General features: G+C 41.0%; 1 pseudogene; it reads right to left on the bottom strand.

The window, feature by feature from the left end:
- Positions 1 to 19,856, bottom strand: part of LOC148028494 (protein ENHANCER OF LHP1 1-like) — a 146,789-nt pseudogene extending 126,933 nt beyond the window's left edge.
- Between the last annotated feature and the right edge of the window lie 2,780 nt (positions 19,857 to 22,636).

Here is a 22,636-nt window from a genome sequence, read left to right as displayed (position 1 = left end):
CATGGACAAATGTGGAGGCGAGCAGACAAATTTGACAGGTCGTCACAACTTTCATGCAAGTTTTTTTAGGGTTTTGGGCAAAAAGGAGGGTAGCACAGTTAGAGAAGGCCAAAAACTCGATCACTTTTCAAGAAGACCTTCTCTCTCCTCCTTTCCCCAAGCTGCCATGGAAGCTCCAACCCAAGAACCTAAGAAATCTTGCTTCCTCCCTCTTCCTGAGCAAGAATGGCTGGCCCCAATGCCTTTCCTTTAGCTGGAGCAGCATATAGAGCAGCAATAAGCTTGATCTACCTTGGCCTATAGCCCCAAGAGCAGCCTTGAAATTTACGGTGCAAAAAATGGTCTGCTTCTTGGCCTGCTGTGGACAGCCCCCGGAGCCCTCCTCTGACCTCACTCCTGGCTCTTGGCAACCTTCTTGGGCAGCATTAGAGGCATCTTCCTTAGCTCTTGGACTCCCCTTTTCACTTCAAGAAACCCTGGTCTGGTGCAGTCCATGGCAGCCATGGAACCTTGGCATCAAGCTCAGAAATCTTGAAGATTTTGGTATTTTCTTGGTCCCCGGGAGTCCCTCTTCAAGCCTAGCTCAAGATTTCAGCCCCATCAAGAAGCACGGGAAGAAGATTACAAGCAAGATTTGAAGGCATACACTTGTGGGCAACCATGGCTATGGAGTAGAACTTCAATTTCAGCAAGAACTCTTCATGGGAAGGTCTTGAGCCATCCTACCTTGAATTCACCCTTTCTTGACAGAGCACAACCATTTTGGAGCTATGGAGCATGCGGGATCAAAGTGGAGCTCTCATGAAGGACTGAGGTGGCATTAGTGGCTGCCTTCTTCTCCAAAAGACTCAAGGTAACCGATTCTTGGCTCTCATTCTCTCTGTTTAAGCCTCTTGTTGAATCCCATCCACTTGTTTGAGAGAATGTATGAGTCCAACTAGATAATAGGAGTCCCAGACATTGAATGCATGCTGAATATTAATCCCAGTCATTTCCCTTTGATCTTATGGCACTGAAATGGATTTTACTCATGCTGAAGCTTCATTGTGATTATATTTTTGCTTACCCATAACCCGTTTAGCTTCTTGTGAATTAGCTGAGCCAAGAAGTGATTTAAAAAATCCATTGTATAAGGGTGAGTAGGCAGTGAGTCACTGCCGGTAAGCTCTCTATCCCTATTCCCCATTCCAATTCCATGCACTTCATGAAAAGCCCAAAATTTTGATTCCTGAAATGCATCTCATGCTAGGTGTTTAATTAATAAATGTCTGCCATGTATATTCTGGGTGAGAAAAAGCCCGATGCCAGGCGAGGTGGCAAGACAAAAGAGGGGTGACCCCCCTTGCCATCAAAGACCTTGAAGGGATGCACAACCCGGCCCAGGGGGAACTTTGCCCACCTCCCGGTGATCTGGAGCCCAAAAAATTATTGCAGGTGCAAGTACATATGATGGAATAGCCCGAACCCTGATCATTTGAGTCTACAAGCCCCTACATGCATTGGTAATGTCACGAACCACTTGGTAATGTATGGTGGATGCAATGCAAGAAGGGCAGGGTATGCAATTATGGAAATGGTCTCAGCAATGACCTATGGATGCAAAGGATGTATGGCTTTATGTGGCATTGAGAGCCACTATTGAGGCCCTGGATGTCTGGGATAAGACCCTCACCATTGGGATAAGGCATGCTCCTTGATGTCTGGGATAAGTCCCTCACCATTGGGATAATGCATGCTCCTTGAGGAAGTCTTTGAAGGGTATTGCAGAAAACTAGTGTTGACCAGTGTTGAGGCCCTGGATTTCTGGGATAATACCCTCACCATTGGGATAAGGCATGCTCCTTGAGGGAATCTTTGAAGGATATTGCAGATAGCCAGTCCTACATAGTCAGCCCGCAAAAGTTGATTAAAGAAAAGCCTTTTTGTGTGATTAAGTACGGGATCTATAGCTTGATTCGAAGAGGGCATCTTCCCCTTTGATCTGAACTAAAAATCTCCCCATTCCGTCTTACGATTTGGGAGATACACTCAGTTTTGTGGTCAGAGGTACTGTGGGACAAGCAGCAGTCCTACACAGTCAGCCCGTAAAAGTTCATTACAACAAAGCCTTCTTTGTGACTGAGTGCGGGCTCTATAGCTTGATTCGAAGAGGGCATCTTCCCCTTAGATCTGAACTAAAAACCTCCCCATTCCGCACTACGGTTTGGGAGATACACTTAGTTTTGTGCCCAGAGGTACTATGGGATAGGCTGCAGTGCTACATAGTCGGCCCACAAAAAGTGATTACAAAAAAGCCCTAATAATTTATTGTTAGAGATATTTTTGCATCCCCTCGTAGAGGGGATCGAGAGCTTTCATTTGAATCAAAAAGTTTGGCGATCGGAGTTCCCTAGCTCAAGATATCGTCATTTTTGTAACAAGGGGTCTGGTGGACTGCACTTGGGATGGCAGGCCACAAGAGTAAAGCAATGGCCCAGGATGAATTTCAGCGTGAAATAAGGGACTCTCGTGCCTCAATGAATGATCCTAGCTCAGCCCAGGAGGATCATGAAGACATGTTTGAAGAGGGTGCCCCCGAGATAGACCGCTTATCTCTGCTGAACCAAACCTTATGCCAACATGAGACCCATCATGCTGAACGACATCGAGAGATGGAGCAATGCCATAGGGAGATGGAAACTCGCCAAGATCACCGTCATTCCGAGATGATGGCCAAAATAGACTTACTCATAGAGCGCATGGGTGCCCTCATCCCTGCCATTGCCCCCCTCAGATCGACCCAAGGAGTATGTCCCTCCCCATGAGGCTAACCTTCCCCCCCCTCCCCCCCATTGGAGACCGGGCGTAGCCCACAAGGTCTCGGTGGTACCCATGCCATTCCCCATAGCACTTATGAGACGAGTGAGCCCTCCACTCGACATGATGAACCCCTCCTTCCCTCCCTCATTATGAATCCTTCAAGCCCATCCTTGCACCCTAACTCCCATGTAAGGCAAGCTACTTGCACACTCAAGGGAATGGCTCCAATGCAAATCTTGGGCAGCATGGAATGCATGGAGTGCATGGGCAGCATGCATATGGCAATGGGCAGCATGCACATGCCAATGGGCAGCATGCATATGGCAATGGGCAACATGCATATGGTAATGGGCAGCATGGACATTTTGGATAGGAAGGTCCTAATGGGAAATTTGGTACTCATGTAATGCAAGGGCAGCATGGCCCCCATGGAAATTTTGGACAGCTGGGGATTGGACAGCAAGGCATGTATGGGCAGCATGTAGCACATGGCATTCATGGGCAGCAAGGCCCAAATGAGTTGCGTGACAAGATTGTGTTTACTAAATTCAATGGGCAGTCCTCATCAGCAGCTAAACTAGAGGAATGGACCTCTAAATTGGAAGCCTATTTTCTCATCTACCCGCGTACCGATGAGGCAAAGATCATTTTTGCCTCCCTTTATTTAGAAGGTTTTACCCACACATGGTAGAGATTCGTTCAAAGAGAAAATCAGTAGTTTTGTGATTGGAAAGAGTTCAAGATGCATATAATCCAAGTTTTCGTCTCCCCGGTGGAAAAAGAATGCTTGGCTAGGCAATGTTATTAGTTTGATCAGCGAAATCTCATCGGGAGGGAGTACACCAATCAATTTATGAACCTATCCATGTATGTTGAGGTAGTCAGTGATGAGGCCAAATTGCATAAATACATTTATGGGCTAGATGCGCATCTCTCGGCTCATGTAATGGCTCAAAAGCCAGCCACCCTGTTTGCAGCCATAGAATTGGCCGAACGCTATGGTCAAAAATACTACCGCAATGAGGGTATGCAGTCCATTTCAGGGCAACAGAGATACCCTATCAGGCAACCCCCATATGCTAATAATTATTGCAGCAACAATGCAGGAAATGGCAGCCCCGAAATTCCTACTTACCCCACTTTTAATGCTGAAAGGAAATATGGCAGTTTTGGGATAGCACCACCCTCCAAAAGTGACCCAAAGTATGCTGAAAATAAGACAGCCCTAACGGTCAAAAATTCATTCCTCCTGAAGTGGTCAAGGATAGAAAAGCCAAAGGCTTGTACTTTAAATGCGGGGATAAGTACATGACTGATCATGCATCCAAATGCCCCTTTAAGAACCCCATTGTCAAGTTTAATAGCATGTATGTGCTAGAAGATAGTGACAACCTAAAAGAGGACTTGCATGACAACTCTCCAATGATGACACTTACTGAAAATGCTGAATATGAGGAGGATATTGATACAGATCAATTTTATGACTCACCAGACAGGTTCCCTTTTGACCCCGGTGGCTGCCCCATTGATGACATGCTTGGGAATGACCCTTGGCACCCCTCATTCACCACTATATCAGCTTGCTCGATCTCCATGGATGCATGGACCGGCTCTAGGAGCCCGAACACCCTATGAGTGCATGGTAACATTGATGGCAAGAGTGTATACATCCTCGTAGATAGTGGCAGCACGCAGAGTTTTTGTGAATAAATCAACTCTTGGCCATTTGACATGTGTTCCCACTGAATTACAGCAACCTCTTTGGGTTCAAGTGGCCAATGGAAATGAGGAAGTGAGCTCCCATGTATGCACATAAGTGTCTCTCATGCTGGTTGAAAATTACAATGCAAAGGTAGACTTAATTACCCTTGATATGGGCCCCATGGATGTTGTTTTGGGATGTGATTGGCTTCAGCAGTTGGGAAAAATCTCTATGGACTTCTCTCAGCTGTATATGGAGTTTATAATGCATGGGCAGCTTGTACACTTGGAGAGAATCAAAGAAAATATAGATTTTCAGCTTATAATAGCAAGACAACTCAAAAAAGAATTCAAGAAATGCTCCCTCTTTATCTTGCATTTGCATAAGGATAATGATGACCAACACACCTTGGGGAAGTAAAATGCAGCACTAAAAGCGCTTTTGGCTGAATATGAGGACCTATTTCAGCCCCCCACTACCGTTCCCCCTCAAAGATCGGTGGATCACCCGATTGACTTGGAGCCCCATGCCAAGCCCATCAATAAACCCCCATATCGACTCTCTAAATGTGAAAGAGAGGAAGTAGCAAAGCAAGTCAAGGAACTCACTGAGATGGGATTCATAGAGCCTAGCTCTTCCCCTTATGCCTCCTCGGTTCTATTGGTTAAGAAAAAGGACGGATCTTTCCGATTGTGCATTGACTACCGTGATCTCAATAAGATCACCGTAAAAAATAGATACCCCATCCCTCGAATTGATGACTTTCTTGATGAACTCAAGGGAGCATGCTACTTCACCAAGATTGATTTGCGATCCGATTACCAACAAATTAGAATGAGGGTGCGTGATGAAGTCAAAACAGCCTTTCGGACTGACCGTGGCTTGTACCATTTTCTTGTCATGCCATTTGGGCTCACTAATGCACCCGCCGCCACATTTCAGAGCTTAATGAACAAAATATTGCAGCCATGGCTTTTCCAGTTTGTGTTGGTATTCTTTGATGATATACTCATTTACAGTGAGTCATTGCCTGAGCATCTAAAGCATGTCAGGAAAAGTTTTGATGTACTGAGAGAGCACCGGCTATTTGCCAAAGAAAGCAAGTGTGTCTTCATGCAAACAGAGGTTGAGTACTTAGGACACATTGTTAGTGGAAAAGGTATCCAAGTTGATCCTAAGAAAGTGCAATGTGTCCAGGAGTGGCCCACCCCCACTACCACTACCTCCTTGCGTGGTTTTCTTGGCCTCTCCTCTTTTTATCTGAGATTTATTCGCCATTATGCCACAATTGTAGCCCCATTAACAGACAAGCTGAAAAAAGAGGCTTTCCTATGGGATGAATTGGCTGACCGCAGTTTTCAACAGTTGAAAGACTTGTTCATTTCAGCCCTCATCCTCGTATGCCCCGACTTTTCAAAGGATTTTACCATCCAGTGTGATGCTAGTGGACGGGGTATTGGTGTAGTCTTGCTGTAAGAACACGGGGTAATAGCATTTGAGAGCCGAAAATTGGATGATAAAGAGAGAGAGAGTTGCATGTCTATGATCAGGAGATGTTGGCAGTCATTCATGCTATAAAAAAGTGGCATAACTACTTGTATGGCAGTAGATTTAAGGTGAAAAGTGACCACCGTGTGCTCAAATACTTCGTGACTCAGCCCAACCTCACTCCCAAACAATGTAGATGGGTGGCTACCCTACAAAACTATGACTTTGAGATTACCAACTGTTGAGATATCGAGCTCCACTCGTGATACGCCAGGGTGACCGTTGTGTATTTATGTCACCGACTTGTCAGTTGCAGATGTGGTTGGTACACCGCCCCTGAATAATAGCTACATGATAGCTATCCTTATCTACTCTAGTTCGTGGCTCAGTTAGTATGCCACCTTAGTTAGTTGAGTTTGGTTTGAGACCCATATCTAGGGTTCTTCTATTTCTTTGTACTTGAGTTCTTTTGGCTTACACAACTAAGAAGAGGAAAACTGTTTTTCAGCCTCCACCTTGTGTGTCTTCCCCCATTGTGCAAGCAAGAAAGCTACAAGCGAGACTCCTTCCTTCTCTCCCACATTCTTGACATGGTATCAGAGCCTTGTTCGTGGTAAGGAGCTCAAGAAAGCAAGCCAAGCTCGCGGTGTTCTGGTAAGAGGAGCAGTGTTGCTTTCATTTTCTGTTTTGGGAGCAGATCTCTGCAGGTAGCACAGCCGGAAATTGCAGGAGTGCATTGTCTCAGGTTGAGACGCCCTTCGCGGTGAAGCAAGAGGACAGTATATGCTGCGGGATAGGGCTTTAGCCCTTGGCGACCTTGTTTTTTTGATTTGAGGCCATTTCGGGGCCTGTTTTGCAGACGGAAGTTTTCTGCACGCACTCAGGAAAAGGCTCAGTTTTATGCTGTGCAGCCACTGTTCTACAGGTCGGTGAAAAGTTACTGTAGAAATTGCATTGTATGCTTGTGCGCAGAGACATTGGGAGTTTCAGAATCATCCTTGGTTCCTGTTTATGCAAAATCGTCACTAGGAAGTGACTGTGTGGTCAAATACCACTTTCGCCAGTTTTGCAGATTTTCCCTTGTGAGGGTGAAGCTGTGTTTTTTGCAGTAACAGAATTTCTTGCAGTATTCTGTAATGGCGTCTGATTCTCTTTCACAGATTGTCACTGAAAAGCTTGACAAGAACAACTTCCAGGCATGGAAGTTTAGAATGACGAATTTCCTTATGGGAAAAGGATATTGGGAATTCGTTGTAGGAAATGAAGAAGAACCAGTTCTTCCTGATGTTCCTAATCAACAGCAAATGCAGGCATTCAAAACATGGCATGAGAGAGCCAGGAAAGTTATGTATTGGCTGTCTATCAGTATTTCAGACTCTATGATTGTGCATATTCAGGATGCAAGTACGCCAAAGGAGGCATGGGATACTTTGTCAAAAATGTATAGCACAAATACGCAAGCTAGGAAAATGCAGCTCAAGCAAGAGTTGCATAATGTGCAAAGAGAAAGTATGAGCATCAACGACTACCACATGAAGGTGAAGAAGATTGCAGATGCACTTGCTTCCATTGGGTCGCCAGTGGAAGATAATGATTTAGTTTCCGTGACCTTGAATGGTCTAGGAAAGGATTATGCACAGTTTCGAACATCCATTTCCGTTCGTGAAAGATTTCCTGACTTTGAGGAGTTGATTGCTCTTCTAATTTCTGAGGAGCAGAGAAATGGTGGTGCATCTTCTTCAGGAGGAACTTCAAAAGAAGCTGTCTTCTACTCAAATGCTGGAAGAGGTAGAGGCAGAGGTAGAGGAGGCCGATTTGGAGGCCGTGGTAGAAATCAGAATATGCAGCAAACTCAAGAAAATCAGTCCTATGGAGGAGGACGTGGTAACTCTAGAGGCAGGGGGAGCCAAAGAGGTCGTGGTGGATGGCAAAGAGGCCAAAATGCAAACAGTAATGTTGAATGCTACTATTGTGGTAAAATGGGTCATATGGCTAAAGACTGCTACAAAAAGCAGAATGACATCATGAATGGAAAACTGCAACAAGGAAATTATGCATCTTCTAGTAGATAGGGTGATGACAGAAATGAGCATCTGTTTATGGTGCAGCACATGAACAATTCTGTGACAAGTGCAGAAGAAAGCAACGATGTATGGTATGTTGACTCAGGTGCATCAAACCACATGACAGGTCATGCAGAATGGATGGAGGATGCAAGGAAAATGGAAAAACCAGGATTTGTGGAGACTGGTGATGATACTGCACATCCTATTGTGCAGATTGGAAAAATTCCCTTGTCTATGCAGGATGGGAAAAAGAAATACCTGTCCGATGTATTTCATGTCCCGAATATCACCAAGAATCTGGTTTCTGTTGGTCAAATGGTTGAACAGGGCTTGCAGGTCAGATTTAATCCTCATGGATGCTTTGTTGAGGATATGAAAAATAAAGGTCGCTTGATAGCAAAAGGAAAGAAGAAGGGCAGAATGTTTACATTGGATGCAGACATGTCTGAATTGAGTGCAGCAATGTTTGCACATGGGACCGGTGTAGTTGCAGATATTGATATCTGGCATAAACGCATTGGTCATGTTAATGTACAGCGACTTAAATCAATGCAGGCCCAAAATATTGTTGCAGGTTTGCCGAAATTCAAGGTTGCAGAAATGCATAAGGTATGTGAAGCCTGTCAGTTTGGAAAACAAGCAAGGAAACCATTTCCTAGACATGTTCAAGAGAGTGAGAAGCCATTGGAATTAATCCACTCTAATGTGTGGACTACTAAAGCTGCATCTCTTGGAGGCTGTCATTATTTTGTCACTTTTATTGATGACTATAGCAGAAAAGTTTGGGTGTATTTTATGAAAAAGAAAAGTGAAGTTTTTGGGCATTTCAAAACCCTTAAAGCTATGGCTGAAAAAGAAACAGGTCTGCAAATAAAATGCCTGAGGTCAGATGGAGGGGGAGAGTACCTCTCAAATGAGTTTGCAAAGTTCTTGCAGGAGCATGGCATAAAGCAGCAATATTCATGCAGTTATACCCCACAACAAAATGGAATTGCAGAAAGGAAAAACAGGCATATTGGAGAGGTATCTCGTGCCATGCTCAATGAAAAAGACTTGCCAGATTTTTATTGGGCTGAAGCAGTTGCTACAACAGTCTACATAATGAACAGGACTCCCACTGCAGCAATACATGGAATGACTCCAGAGGAGAGGTATACTGGTAGGAAACCAGATATTTCTCATTTGAAAATTTTTGGTTGCATTGCCTATGTACATGTGCCAGATGAGCTGAGATCCAAGTTGGATCCAAAAGCTGAGAAGTGCATCTTTATTGGTTACTCTCTGCAGCAAAAAGGGTATAGATGCTATAACCCTTCTACTCGTAAGTTTACAGTGAGCAGAGATGTTGTTTTTGATGAGATGAGTAGCTGGTATAAACCAGTAAATGTGATTGATGATGTAGATGCACAAAATGGTAATGCTGCACAGAATTCACAGCAGCAGTCACAAAATATTAGTGGACCTGGAGCGTCCTCTAGCAGTGGTTCACATTCTTCGCCATGGAAAGGCAGATTGAGATCAGGAGAATCTTCTCAAAGTAATGCAGATAGTGGTATGCAGGTATCACGAAAAGGAAAAGAGAAGGTTGATCAGCCCATGTTTGATGTGAATGCAGGTCACTCTTATGTGGATGGTGAATCCAGTGGCTCAGAACAGAGCATTGATGATGAGTTGGGTATTCCTTCTATTGTTACACCTGGAGTAAGGAAGACCAGGGATGTTTTGAGAGCACCTGGGAGTGAACCCACTTTGCGCAGGTCTACCAGAGTTAGGTATCCTGTGGATAGGCTGAAATATGATGGATTTACAGCCATTCACTATGCATATATGGTCAAGGTGATACAGGAACCAGAACCCACTTCTTTTGAGCAAGCCATGGGAAAAGAAAAATGGGAGAAAGCCATGGATGAAGAAATGGATGCCTTGGAAGCAAATGCTACATGGGAATTGGTACCTTTGCCTAAAGGTAAGAATGCAATTGGCTGTAAGTGGGTTTATAAGGTGAAGCACAATGCTGATGGTTCTGTGAACAGATACAAGGCAAGATTAGTAGTCAAGGGGTATGCACAAACATATGGCATTGACTATGAAGAAACATTCAGTCCGGTTGCAAGGATGGTAACCGTAAGAGCAGTCATTGCTATGGCTGCATCAAAGGGATGGTCTTTACATCAGATGGATGTAAAGAATGCCTTCTTGCATGGTGATTTGCAAGAAGAGGTCTATATGGAGCAGCCACCAGGTTATGTGCATGCTGTTCATCCTGAGTTTGTTTGCAGGTTGAAGAAAGCTTTGTATGGCTTGAAGCAAGCACCTAGAGCATGGTCTGACAAGATAGGACAGTATCTTGTCACTATTGGCTTTCAGATTTCCAAGGCATATTTCTCACTTTATGTGAGAAAAACAGAGAAAGGTATTATGCTACTTGTCATTTATGTTGATGATTTGATTATGACAGGTGACAGTGATGAAGATATCCTTCATGTGAAAATGCTATTGAAGCAGAAGTTTGAGATGAAGGATTTGGGAGAGCTGCGTTATTTCTTGGGCATTGAGGTGATTAGATCACCAAGTGGGATACAGCTCTTGCAGAGGCAATATGGATTGGACATGCTGTCCAAATATGGGATGACAGGCTGTAAGCCTATTTCAGTTCCTTTGGAGCAGAATGTGAAGCTGAGCACAGATACAAGTGAGCTTCTAGAAGACCCTACTATGTACAGACGCATAGTAGGAAGTTTGATTTATATGACTATTACCAGGCCAGATTTGAGCTATGCTGTTGGATTGGTAAGTCAGTTTATGCAGGCTCCAAGGAAACCACATTTGGATGTGGCTAGACGCATACTCAGGTATGTGAAGTCCACATTGCAGTATGGACTATTTTATGAGACTGGGGTTCAGATACAGTTGCATGGATACACTGATGCTGATTGGGCTGGTAGTATTTCTGATAGACGATCTACCAGTGGATATGTGTTCTCTTTTGGGAGTGCTGCAGTCACTTGGAGCAGCAAGAAACAGCCTACAGTTGCCTTGTCGAGCACAGAGGCTGAGTACAGGGGTGCAGCAATGGCTGCATGTAAGGTAGCTTGGTTGCATAAGCTACTTTATGATATGCATCAGTCTACAGATGGGCCTGTTGTCATTTATTGTGACAACATGAGTAGTATACACTTGGCAAATAACCCAGTCTATCATGCTAGAACAAAGCACATTGAGGTGCATTATCACTATGTGCGAGAGAGGGTTTTACTAGGTCTTATTGATCTAGTTTATGTCAGCACACAGGATCAGGTAGCTGACATATTTACGAAGGCATTGGGCGCAGAGAAGCTGCGCAAGTTCAGAGACCTGCTTGGTGTGCAGGAATTGGGATTGAGCTCGAGGGGGAGTGTTGAGATATCGAGCTCCACTCGTGATACGCCAGGGTGACCGTTGTGTATTTATGTCACCGACTTGTCAGTTGCAGATGTGGTTGGTACACCGCCCCTGAATAATAGCTACATGATAGCTATCCTTATCTACTCTAGTTCGTGGCTCAGTTAGTATGCCACCTTAGTTAGTTGAGTTTGGTTTGAGACCCATATCTAGGGTTCTTCTATTTCTTTGTACTTGAGTTCTTTTGGCTTACACAACTAAGAAGAGGAAAACTGTTTTTCAGCCTCCACCTTGTGTGTCTTCCCCTATTGTGCAAGCAAGAAAGCTTCAAGCGAGACTCCTTCCTTCTCTCCCACATTCTTGACACCAACACCCGTGGCAAGGACAATGTAGTGGCTGATGCACTCTCTCGCATGTGGGCATGCAAGGTTTCATCCATCATTGAACTCCACCATGATTGGATTGAAGAGCTCCAAGAGGCATACTTGCTTGATGCTGAATTCAGCCCTCTTTTCCAGAAATTACAGCAAGGTGTCATGGATGACAATTCCCAATATCAGCTCCACAATGGCCTCATTTGGATCCATGGCCATATTGTGATTCCCCATGCCTCCCCCTTCACCCAAAGGATCCTTGAAGAGATGCATTTTTCACCGATTGCTGGCCACTTAGGAGTCTTCAAAACATATGACCGAGTTTCGAAAAGCTTCCATTGAAAAGGCCTATGGCGGGATCTTAAAGACTTTGTGTCTAGATGTGTGGCTTGCCAATAAAATAAAGATAGCACTCTTAAATCGGGTGGATTGTTGCAGCCTTTACCTATCCTCGAAGGAAAATGGACCCACATTACCATGGATTTTATCACTGGTTTACCTACAACCAAAAAGGGTTGGGATAGCATATATGTGATAGTTGACTGACTCACTAAAGCAGCCCATTTCATCCCTACAAAATCCCAGTTTATAGCATCTCAATTTGCCACTCAGTTTATGGAGCATGTTTTTAAGTTTCATGGCTTACTGCAAGTCATAGTACATGATCGGGACACCAAATTTATGAGTCAGTTTTGGCAAACAATTTTCAGCTCCATGGGGACCAAATTGGCTCCGTCCACAGCCTATCATCCCCAAACGGATGGGCAGACCGAGAGAGTCAATAAGTGGCTTGAAACTTATTTGCGACATTTTTGTCATGATGTGCAGAATTCTTGGGACATATGGTTGCACTTGGGTGAATTTTCTTACAACAACTCCACTCATTCGAGCATTGGAGTCTCGCCCTTCGAAGCATTGTATGGTTATCGGGTCCCCCTTCCTACCGTGATCTTCAATGAAAAGCTCAATCCCCTTGGAAAAGAAGAGTTGGGCCGCATCAAGCTTTACTTCAACAATGCAAGGTATACCTCAAAAGGGCTCAAGAGTACATAAAGATCCATGCTGATGCAAAAAGAAGACCCCTTGACTTTCAAGAGGGTGAATTGGTACTCCTCAAGGTCCCCAAGTCCCGTTAGGCCACACTAAAGGACGATTCTTGCAATAAGTTGGCACATCGTTACCATGGGCTCTAAAAAATCATTAAGAAGGTTGGGGACTTGGCTTACCATCTCCAAATCTCTCCCACTACTAAGATCCATGATGTCTTCCATGTGAGCCAATTGAAACCTTTCATTGGTACTCCCAAAGATAATGTAGAGGAGCTACCACCCATAGATGAGGAGCGCCTTATTCAGTACATTCCTAAAGCGGTCATTGGGCAACGTGAAAAGCAACTCCGCAACCGTTCCATACATGAATACCTGATCAAATAGCAAGGCCTATCAATAAAGGAAACCTCTTGGTGCCCAACATCTATATTGGATGAATTTCCACACCTCAAGGAGGCCGTATTGGCTGGAACTTAACCATGACATCTATTTTGGGTTGCAGTCTACATCTAGACAGCTACCTGTTTTGTACCAGTTTTGGTCCTAGTCCATTTTCAGCCCCATCCTCCATACATGGGCTGAAAGTACACCTCGAGGGCTCCCTTGTCATCGTGTTAGGGGTTGAAGGTCTACTGTCGGGGCTTAGAGCAGAAGAAGAATATGGGATTCAAGTTTTGGAGAGTGGAAAAATAATGGAGTTTGACAAGATTCGGGTTTTAGAAATGACTTGGTTGAAGAAGAAGATATCAAGCTTTTTCTGTGTATTTAGCATGTATGAATGGAATGAATGTCACTATCTTGATTACATCAAATGCATTTGGAAAAATAAGCCATTACATAAAAGGATATTCTCAAATTTTTAATCCAAATTCATATACCAAATGCAAGTTCAAATGGCTTTTAACTCATGTACATAGACAGATTACAACTCCAAGAAACTAGTATTTTGATGGTAGACTCAAGTACATTCAAGACATGGACCAATAGTACATGAAATGCATTGATGGAGCATAATTTTAACTTCAGCCATGTTTTAAAACAGAAAATTCCAGCCCATAATCAAGCTCAAAAAGTGTACATAAACTCATGAATAAGCTCCTCTAATCATTAATGGGTGAAGCCCTAATGTTAAGAGAGTCTTGGAGAAAAAAAAATACTCAAAGACAGGTCATGCAAGAATTTCATGAAAGCCTATTTGCTGGTCATAGAGGCATATGGGGCACTTTTGCCAAAATAAAAGAGAAATTTTGGTAGCAAAACATGTATAAAGACATTGAGCATTTTGTTGAATCTTGTCATGTTTGTCAAATGTACTCTATGGTTAAGCATAGAGATGGGCTTCATCCTACCTTTCCTTTATCCATTCGCTATAGATGGGTTATTGATTTAGTAACCATGCCTACAGGAATTTGGAACATGAGATATCTAGTACTTGGTAGGGAAGATCTCACAAATCAAGTGGAAGGAAAAGCCTTGACAACAAAGTCTACTCAAGTTGTTTGTAGATTTTTACTTGAAGAAGTATTTTGCAGGTATGGCTGTGTTGCCAAAGTAACTGCTGATAGAGGAGAATTGGATGTTGATGAGGATCGCCATTTCTTTGCTCAATTGGGAATCAAGCTATCTCTTATATCAGCCTACAACCCTGAAGGCAAGGGTAAGAGCGAAAGAGGTCATCAACCAATTCTTAAAGCTTTAGCAAAATCTTGCAAAGGAAAGATGAGGAAATGGCCTAGATTGCTACCATTTGCATTATGGGCTGATAGAACTACTCATAGTGCAATAACAGGTTATATGCCGGCTGAACTAATATATGGACAGCCACCTATTATGCCTATTGAAGAGTCCATTGTCACATGGAGTATCTTACCTTGGGATGAAGGTATGAATAGAGAAGAATTGCTAACTTTGCGCATAAGGCAACTTGAAAGAAGGCCAGAAGATGTCAAGACAGCCATTGAAAGGCTTAAAATAGCAAGATTAAAGAATAAGAAGAGGTTTGACAAGCATCACCAACTTTGTCCAAGAGCTATTCAATAGAATGATTGGGTACTTGTCTATGATAGCAGCCTAGACAATCAATATAGTGCTCATAGAAAGTTAGCCAAGCGATGGTTTGGACCATATGTAGTAAAAGTAGTACATAATAATGCTACTTACTCTTTGGCTGAATTGGATGGAACCATGGTAAAAGTAGCAATAGTCGAGAAACATATCAAGCTCTTCAAACGAAGAAAATCTTCAACTTATGAACTTGATGACTTGGATATGAGCCATCTACTTAAAGACAAGCAGGAAGAAAAAGACTTAGAAAATGAAGATGAAGATATATCAGAAGAAGGCCCTCCTTAAACCTGTAATCTTGTGAAATGGCACATGCCGGAGGATGTGCAGGTTAGGAGGGGGTGAATGTCAAAGAGTTTATTGTTCATAATATAAATCATGGGATTCTTATGAACACAGAAGAACTTTGCTAGGATTTATATGAGGAATTTGCATACATAATTCAGTCATTGTTACCCAACAACCAACTTAGTTACATAAGTTCTTTTGTATTTAGCATACTCGTAATGGCCCTTCCCAATAAGGAAGTTCATCACACAAAACTTCCATGATGGAATTGTTCTTGTCCAGCTTCTCAATGATATGATTTCCATTGTTATTTATCAATATCATAGAATTGATACAAAATACAAAGCAAGTCTTCTACAACCTTTCACAAAAAGTGCATATCGATACACTAAGTAGCCTTTTTAATTGACTACTCAATAGTACATTGAGTAGCAACTTGTTGTAGATAAAACTTGTGTTTGATTCCTGGGAAACACCTTAGAACTTGCAAATTTGAAATCTATAACCTATGTATCCATTTTCGATTGATACATCCAAAACTGCAATATATCTTGAAACTATTATTTGCAAACTTGTGGATCTTAAATGAGGCCCAAAATTGCCTCAAATGGCCAAAAACGTATATGACTATCTTGCAAAATATACAATCCTTTGTTTGCACATCAAATCTCACAACAATCTAAGATTGTTGCTATGTCGTGCAAAATATACAATCTATGCCTCCACATGCACTATCTAAGAGAGAAAGTGGAAGAATGGGAGAGCTTCTTACTCCTTGTTTGCTTGCTTGAATCCTTGCTTTTTCTCCTTCACTTTAGCCTTCAATACTAGCCTCTCTTAATGGCACCGCTCTAATACCATAACAAGAATCATGTTATGGGGAAACTTGTTTGATTCGTTGTGCCAAACACACACTATACACATAAGGAGAAGCTTACTCAAGAACACAAGAAGAGAGACAGAGGAAAAAACGTTTTCTTACTCATTTTTTCTTATTCTTCCACACATAATACAATGTATACAAAGTATAAATAAGATACAATATAAAGAAAAGTTATATACTAAGTTAAACAGTGTATAAGTAACTATACTAATCAACTAGTGCTATAATTATGTCATACAAGTAGGTGCAGCAAACTAAATATAATAGTTGATAAGTCACTGACAATGTGAGAAACATAATAACCATCAAAGTGCTAAGTACAAATGTGCATAAGAGCTCCTTTAGCATTGCATTAATCAATGCATCTCTTTCTTTAACATCAACCTACATAGTAGAAGACATAGTAGCATCCTCAATCAAAACCTCTACATCTTCACATTTCTCCAGCACTACATTTGATTCTACAATTATAGTAGCATCAACTTACACATCTGATAGTTTAAAGAATCTTGAGAAGAAATCTATGCAACATCAGTAATCTTTGACTTTATGTTTACTTTTGCATTATACTTTGCAACTTTAGCATGTAGCAGTGGAATCTCAAATAGTTCAATAGACAAATTATGATTTTTTATACAAATTTTAGCTCTTTGGGCACACTTATATTCTTCCTAGACTTTAAAAGCATACATGTAGTCATCCTAGGATATTCCATATATCTGTGGAATCTCCTAAAACTGTTTCTTAAACACCACTTTCATCAACATATTCAAAACATTCAATCCTTCAATCTTCTTAGATATCAAATTGTTGCATCCTTTTATAAAAAAATTTGACATAGTTACATACATCGTGCCCATTAAATATGCCCACTTGCTCTTTAATCATCTCTTGTGCTTCCATTGCCAAATCCTATATCCTCTTGTGCTTCCATTGCCAAATCCATTGCCATATTTATGACTTGATATGGTAACTGCATTTGTACTTCCCATATTAATATTTGAATTACATGTATCCTACAATCCATATCCAAATCTTCACACTTAACTACATGTATACACTTTTTCAATAACTAGGTCCGCTCCTCCCTACTACATTCCTTATTAAGTCCTTGTCAGCTTCATGATTCCTAAGTCTACCATCCTTCAACCTTGTCATGACATCTCGCATCGGGTTTTAACACTCATGTCAAAAGGATGCAGATGTAGGACAATAAGAGGTGGGGTCTCTACCAAGAGATTCAGGAAAGAGGAGGAACATTGGTAGTATTAGCTGAACATGAAGAGATACTTTCAATGTTATGCACAACACTATGAGAAACCCGGATTACAATCCCAATCAAAAGCTTTGAACCCAAATCACATTTTCATATGAGAATATCCTCAATGTTAACCCTCCACTTCATCCAAGTGCTTCCAGGGATTAGTAGTGGTCGACATTAATCCCAAGCTCTACTTAGCCCCCCACTTCATTTGAACATAAAACTTCTTAAGAGTGATAAAAAATAAGCCTCGGTAGTTAACCCTTATTAAGTCACTTCAAAAATTGAAGTATGTTTTGTAAGACGAGGTAAAGCCTAACTTCCTTCATTGCATTCTTTCCATAAAGCATTGACCAACACATACATAAACAAAGTTAAGATGAACTCTGATAGCTACATCAATTTCTCCACTTCTCCAATATATGCAAATTAAGTATAGCGTGATTCTCCTCTTAGGGTAGGTTTACCCTTCTCTTGTTGTCACTTGTTTATTTCCAAGGTTCCTTAGTCAATAAGATGCCCTTGCTGAATGGTAGTTATGATAACAAGGAACTTTCAACTCTTGATGGTAGTAGCAAGGACCATAGACTACACAGAAGGAGTTCATCATAGTGCTAGCTCTCATTATAAGGAAAACAGAAGGATTAGATTTTGTACTTTTCATTAGGGGAGGGTAGGACTTGAAATAGTCTTACCTTTACTCAATTTTCTTCTTGAGAATAGAAGCATGGAGAGAGATTCGGCTTGTTGCCACCTTGAAGTCAAGTTTATAAATCTAGTGGAGTATATCTTCAAGGTAGTGTTGTAATTGTAGTGTTGTATACATAATGATTTCAACACAAGAACTGTTGAAACCCTAGTAAAAATTCAGTATGTTGTTAAAATTTAGACTCTTCTTATAGACAACCAAGAGTCTATTGAACTGATGCTCCCCTCCTTTCTTTATAGCATTGGCCTCCTTATAGCAAGGTGAGTTTTAATGTAGTCTAGGGAATACACAAAAGGAAAAATAGGAGGGAAGACACACTGGCTACTCTTGTGCATAATAGTATTCCCACATTCCCCCACATGAAGATCCTTCTTTACGAGAATGCAAGTTGCACCCCCACCCTCCTTTGGGTTCCTAAAAGCATGCAAGGAAAATCCCTTTTTTTCCCACAATGCATGACAATATATATTAAATACTTATTTTTCTCCTTCTCTTTCTTTTTCTCCAATTCAAGTATTATTCACCAATCAAGCATATTTGAATGAAAGTTGAGCTTTTTCCCATCCTTGTCCATGTTATCAATCATCACCCTTATGGCCACACAACTTACATCCACTAGATCATGTATGGAGGTGTTCTCAAGAAAGCCATAAGCCACCTTCCTCATATATAGTGATCATTAACCATTCCTTCTATTCTTCCAAATATGTAAAGGGTACTCACAAACAATGCTAAAAGCATGTACTCATTAGTCGTACAATGCCATCCATTTCACCATTTCAAAAAATGGGCCATCCATGCATGAGGTCTTATTCATCTACCTTAGATCATCTATACAATCAATCTCACTAGCCAAAACAAAATATATGGATAGTGTCACTGACTTTCGCTACACAAAGCATCTAGCTCATGTCCTTTTTCCTAGGGTTTTCATAAGTGGATGCACAACATCACGACATCCACCCTCTTCGAACCTATATATCCCTCTGATGTGCCACACTATGTAGCCACCTAGATCAAACACTAATATGATCATGACCTTCTTTTTTTGAATAAGCAACCTCCCACTAGGATCAAATAGCCAAGTCATCAGTATATTCTAGAATACATAAAAATTCCAATCTCTAATTCCACCTAGATCATAAGGCATTGATAGTGCATGACATCCATCATTCATATAGCCTTCCATGACTAATACCCATGAACTCATTAGATTCTCTGAGATCAAAGGGTAACCCGAAATATTAGTGTAACATCCTATATCCTTGAGTTTATGCATGGTTGGAGCATCCATGTGCGCATTGGTGTATTCATCTAAAACATATATTTCTTTCATACCTTCAACTCTCATAGCATCATCCATCTCTTGCATATTAGCATCAATATGATCCATCATCACATCCCCATTAGAAATTTTACCAATCACATCAACAAACCATAGATCCACATTATCAACCATAGCATTTGTAATAGTTTCCTATAGCATTACATCTATCAATGCATCTATATCTTGAGCATCAATCTGTATAGAAAAAACATAGCACAAATCATGAATCAAAACCTCTACATAATCACAACCCTCCAACACTATGTTTGATTCTATAATTATAGGCAATATGTCCATAAGTATAGCATCCACCTTCGTGTTAGGTAGTAAAAAATCATCCTTAGAAAGAATCTCTCCATCATCATTTATCTCTGGCTTTATATCGCTATCTGCATTATCCTCTGTCACTTCAACATCTAGCAGTGGAAGCTCAAATAGTTCAATAGATAAATCACGATTTTCCATACAAATCTTAGCTTTTTGGTCATATTTACGTTCTTTTCAATATTTTTGAGCATGCTTGTAGTCATCCCAAGTTATACCATACATCCATCATATCTCCTTAGCTTTTTGGGCACATTAACATTCTTTTCAATATTTTTGAGCATGCTTGTAGTCATCCCAAGTTATACCATACATCTGTCATAACTCCTAAACTTCTTCCTTTAAACCGTTCTCGCACGGAATTTGTGTGAGGATTTGTGAAAGTCGCTCACCACAGGGATGCTTTGCGTTAATGTTGTACAATGTGTCCTAACAAGAAAATATGCTTTGAAATAGAACTTCATGCTCAATCATTTATGATTTGAAGAGGACATGCAAAATCGAATCCATGCTATGCAACCAATCAAGTGATGATCCACACAACATTTATGAATGCACTGAAGAAAATTTGCCTAGCCTATCTACGTGTGCTCATGACTCATGCAAAAATGCAAATTAAAAGAACACACAACAAAAAATAAATTCCTAATGACGCTGACTAATGATTTCAAATTCCTGGTGAAAAACTCCACCCTTAGGTTTGCAGTGGTGGATGCGTAGCGTCACGACACCACTTTCATCAATGCATTCTAAACATTCAATCCTATAATCCTCTAGGACATCAAACTATTGCATCCTTTCTTCAAAAGCTTTGAGGTGGTTACATAGGTCCTATCCATTAAATAGACTCACATTCTCTACAATCAGTTGAATTGCTTCCATTGCCAAATTCTCCATCTACTTAGGTTTTTGTTCAGTAATTTCCTATTCTCGCATATCTATGACTAGATACGATAACTGTATTTTTACTACCTCAATAAATTTTTGAACTACTCATACCCTACAATCCATATCCAAATCTTTATGCATAATTACATGTACACTCTTTTCTATTGACTTCATCCACTCCCTACTACATTGCTCTTAAAGTCCTTGTCAGCTTCATGATTCAGACAGTCCCCATTCTACAACCTTGTCATGGCATCTCATATTGGATTCAACATTGATATTGAAAAGACATGCACTGGTGGCCAATAAGATGTGGAGTCTCTACTAAGAGATTCAAGGAAGAGAAGGAAGAGTGGTAGAATTAGTTGAACAAGAAGAGATGTTTTGAATATTATGCACTATATTATGAAAAACCCAGATTACAATCCTTGACAAGAGATTAGATCCCAAATCACAAATTAATATGAGAATATCCTAGATGTTAGCCCTTTGATTCACCCAAGGACTTCCATGGATTAGGAGTAGTCGATGATGCTAACCCCAAACTATGCTTGGCCCTTCACTTCATTTGAGAATAAAATTATTCAAGAGTGATCAAAACTAAGCCCTTGTCATTAACCTTTATCAAGTCACTTCAAAACTTCAAGCATTTTTTCTGACGTGAGATAGAACTCGCCCACTTCCTTCATTGTTTTTTTTACTGTTGTAAAGCACTGAACTACACTTAAACAAAGTTAAGATGAAAAGTGATAGCTACATCAATATCATTGCTCTACTTCTCCAATGCATGCAAATTAAGTGTAGCTTCCTTTTCCTCTTAAGGTAGATATACACTTCTCTTGCTTTCACATGTTTCTTTCTAAGGTTCCCTGGTCATCATAAAATGCCATTGTTGAATGATAGCTATGATAATAAGGAGCTTTCAAACCCTTAGGGTTGTAGGGAGGAGCACAAACTACACTAAAGGAGTTCAATGATGGCAATGCTAGCTCTCATGATAAGGATTTTGTACTTTTCATGAGGAGAGAGTAGGACTTGCAACAATGTTGTCTTTACTCGATTGTCTTTATAAATCCAGTGGAGTATAGCTAAAAGGAAACCTTGTAGTTGAAGAAGATCACCATTGAGGTAGGCCACAAGCTATCATGAGGTTCAGATGATTGAGTGTAGAAGGAGCCTCTTGATAGGACTTCTTAAGGCTTGTTTCTCTTAAGTTGATCACTATGCCAAGCATAATTGCAATTCCATATGTTTTTTCTTACAAACATGCCTTACAAGCCAAAATGCTAACCTATAACAGGTTGTGTTGTTGTAAGCCAACAATTTGCATGCCACTCTTCTTTAGATTTAGCTCTGATCATGTTGATTGATCATGATAATTAGCACACATATCATCAACACTTGAATTCACACTAGATATTAGACCAGACAGCTTTATTAATTGTCACATCACTACAGTCGCCTTCGGAATTGTCATGAAGGTGATGTCCTTTCTGAATTACCACCACAGTTGTAGTCCCAATAGATCCACACTAAAGAATACTATCGTCCGGTGATCATGTTCAACACAATCAAAGTTAGAAGCGACTCAATCAAACTTCTAAATACATGAGTAGATGGGTTGCCTTCTTTTCTTCTAAACCATGGATAAATTTCTCATACTATAGGGTTTGGTTAAGAAGAGTGATATATATATATGAGAACTTTATCCATGGTTTAGAAGAAAAGAAGGAGAAGAAGGCAACACATCTACTCATGTAGTTCTTGAATGGAGAGAATTTGACTATTATATTTACTTCAAATGGGAAGGAAAAGAAGAATAGTGGCAGGGGACATCCTTCCTTTCATTGTTTAAGGAGAAGAAAAATAAGAAACCACATACCAAGATATACAATAGTAAGGTCATGTTTAACATAGTTGTGTCCTCTCGGTCCTCCATTGTTACCAAGCCTAATGGCTCTTTCTATAAAGCTCTTGGAGTTCCAACCTTAGTGGCCTTGTGCTACAATCTATGTCACTTTAGTCCTAATCAA

The sequence above is a fragment of the Lygodium microphyllum genome, chromosome 11 (genome assembly GCF_053477565.2).
Source record: "Lygodium microphyllum isolate KBCC chromosome 11, Lygodium_microphyllum_v1.1.10, whole genome shotgun sequence".
Classification (NCBI taxonomy): domain Eukaryota; kingdom Viridiplantae; phylum Streptophyta; class Polypodiopsida; order Schizaeales; family Lygodiaceae; genus Lygodium; species Lygodium microphyllum.
The sequence above is the reverse complement of the archived record's forward strand: the minus strand, read 5'-3'. Positions and strand labels throughout refer to the sequence as shown.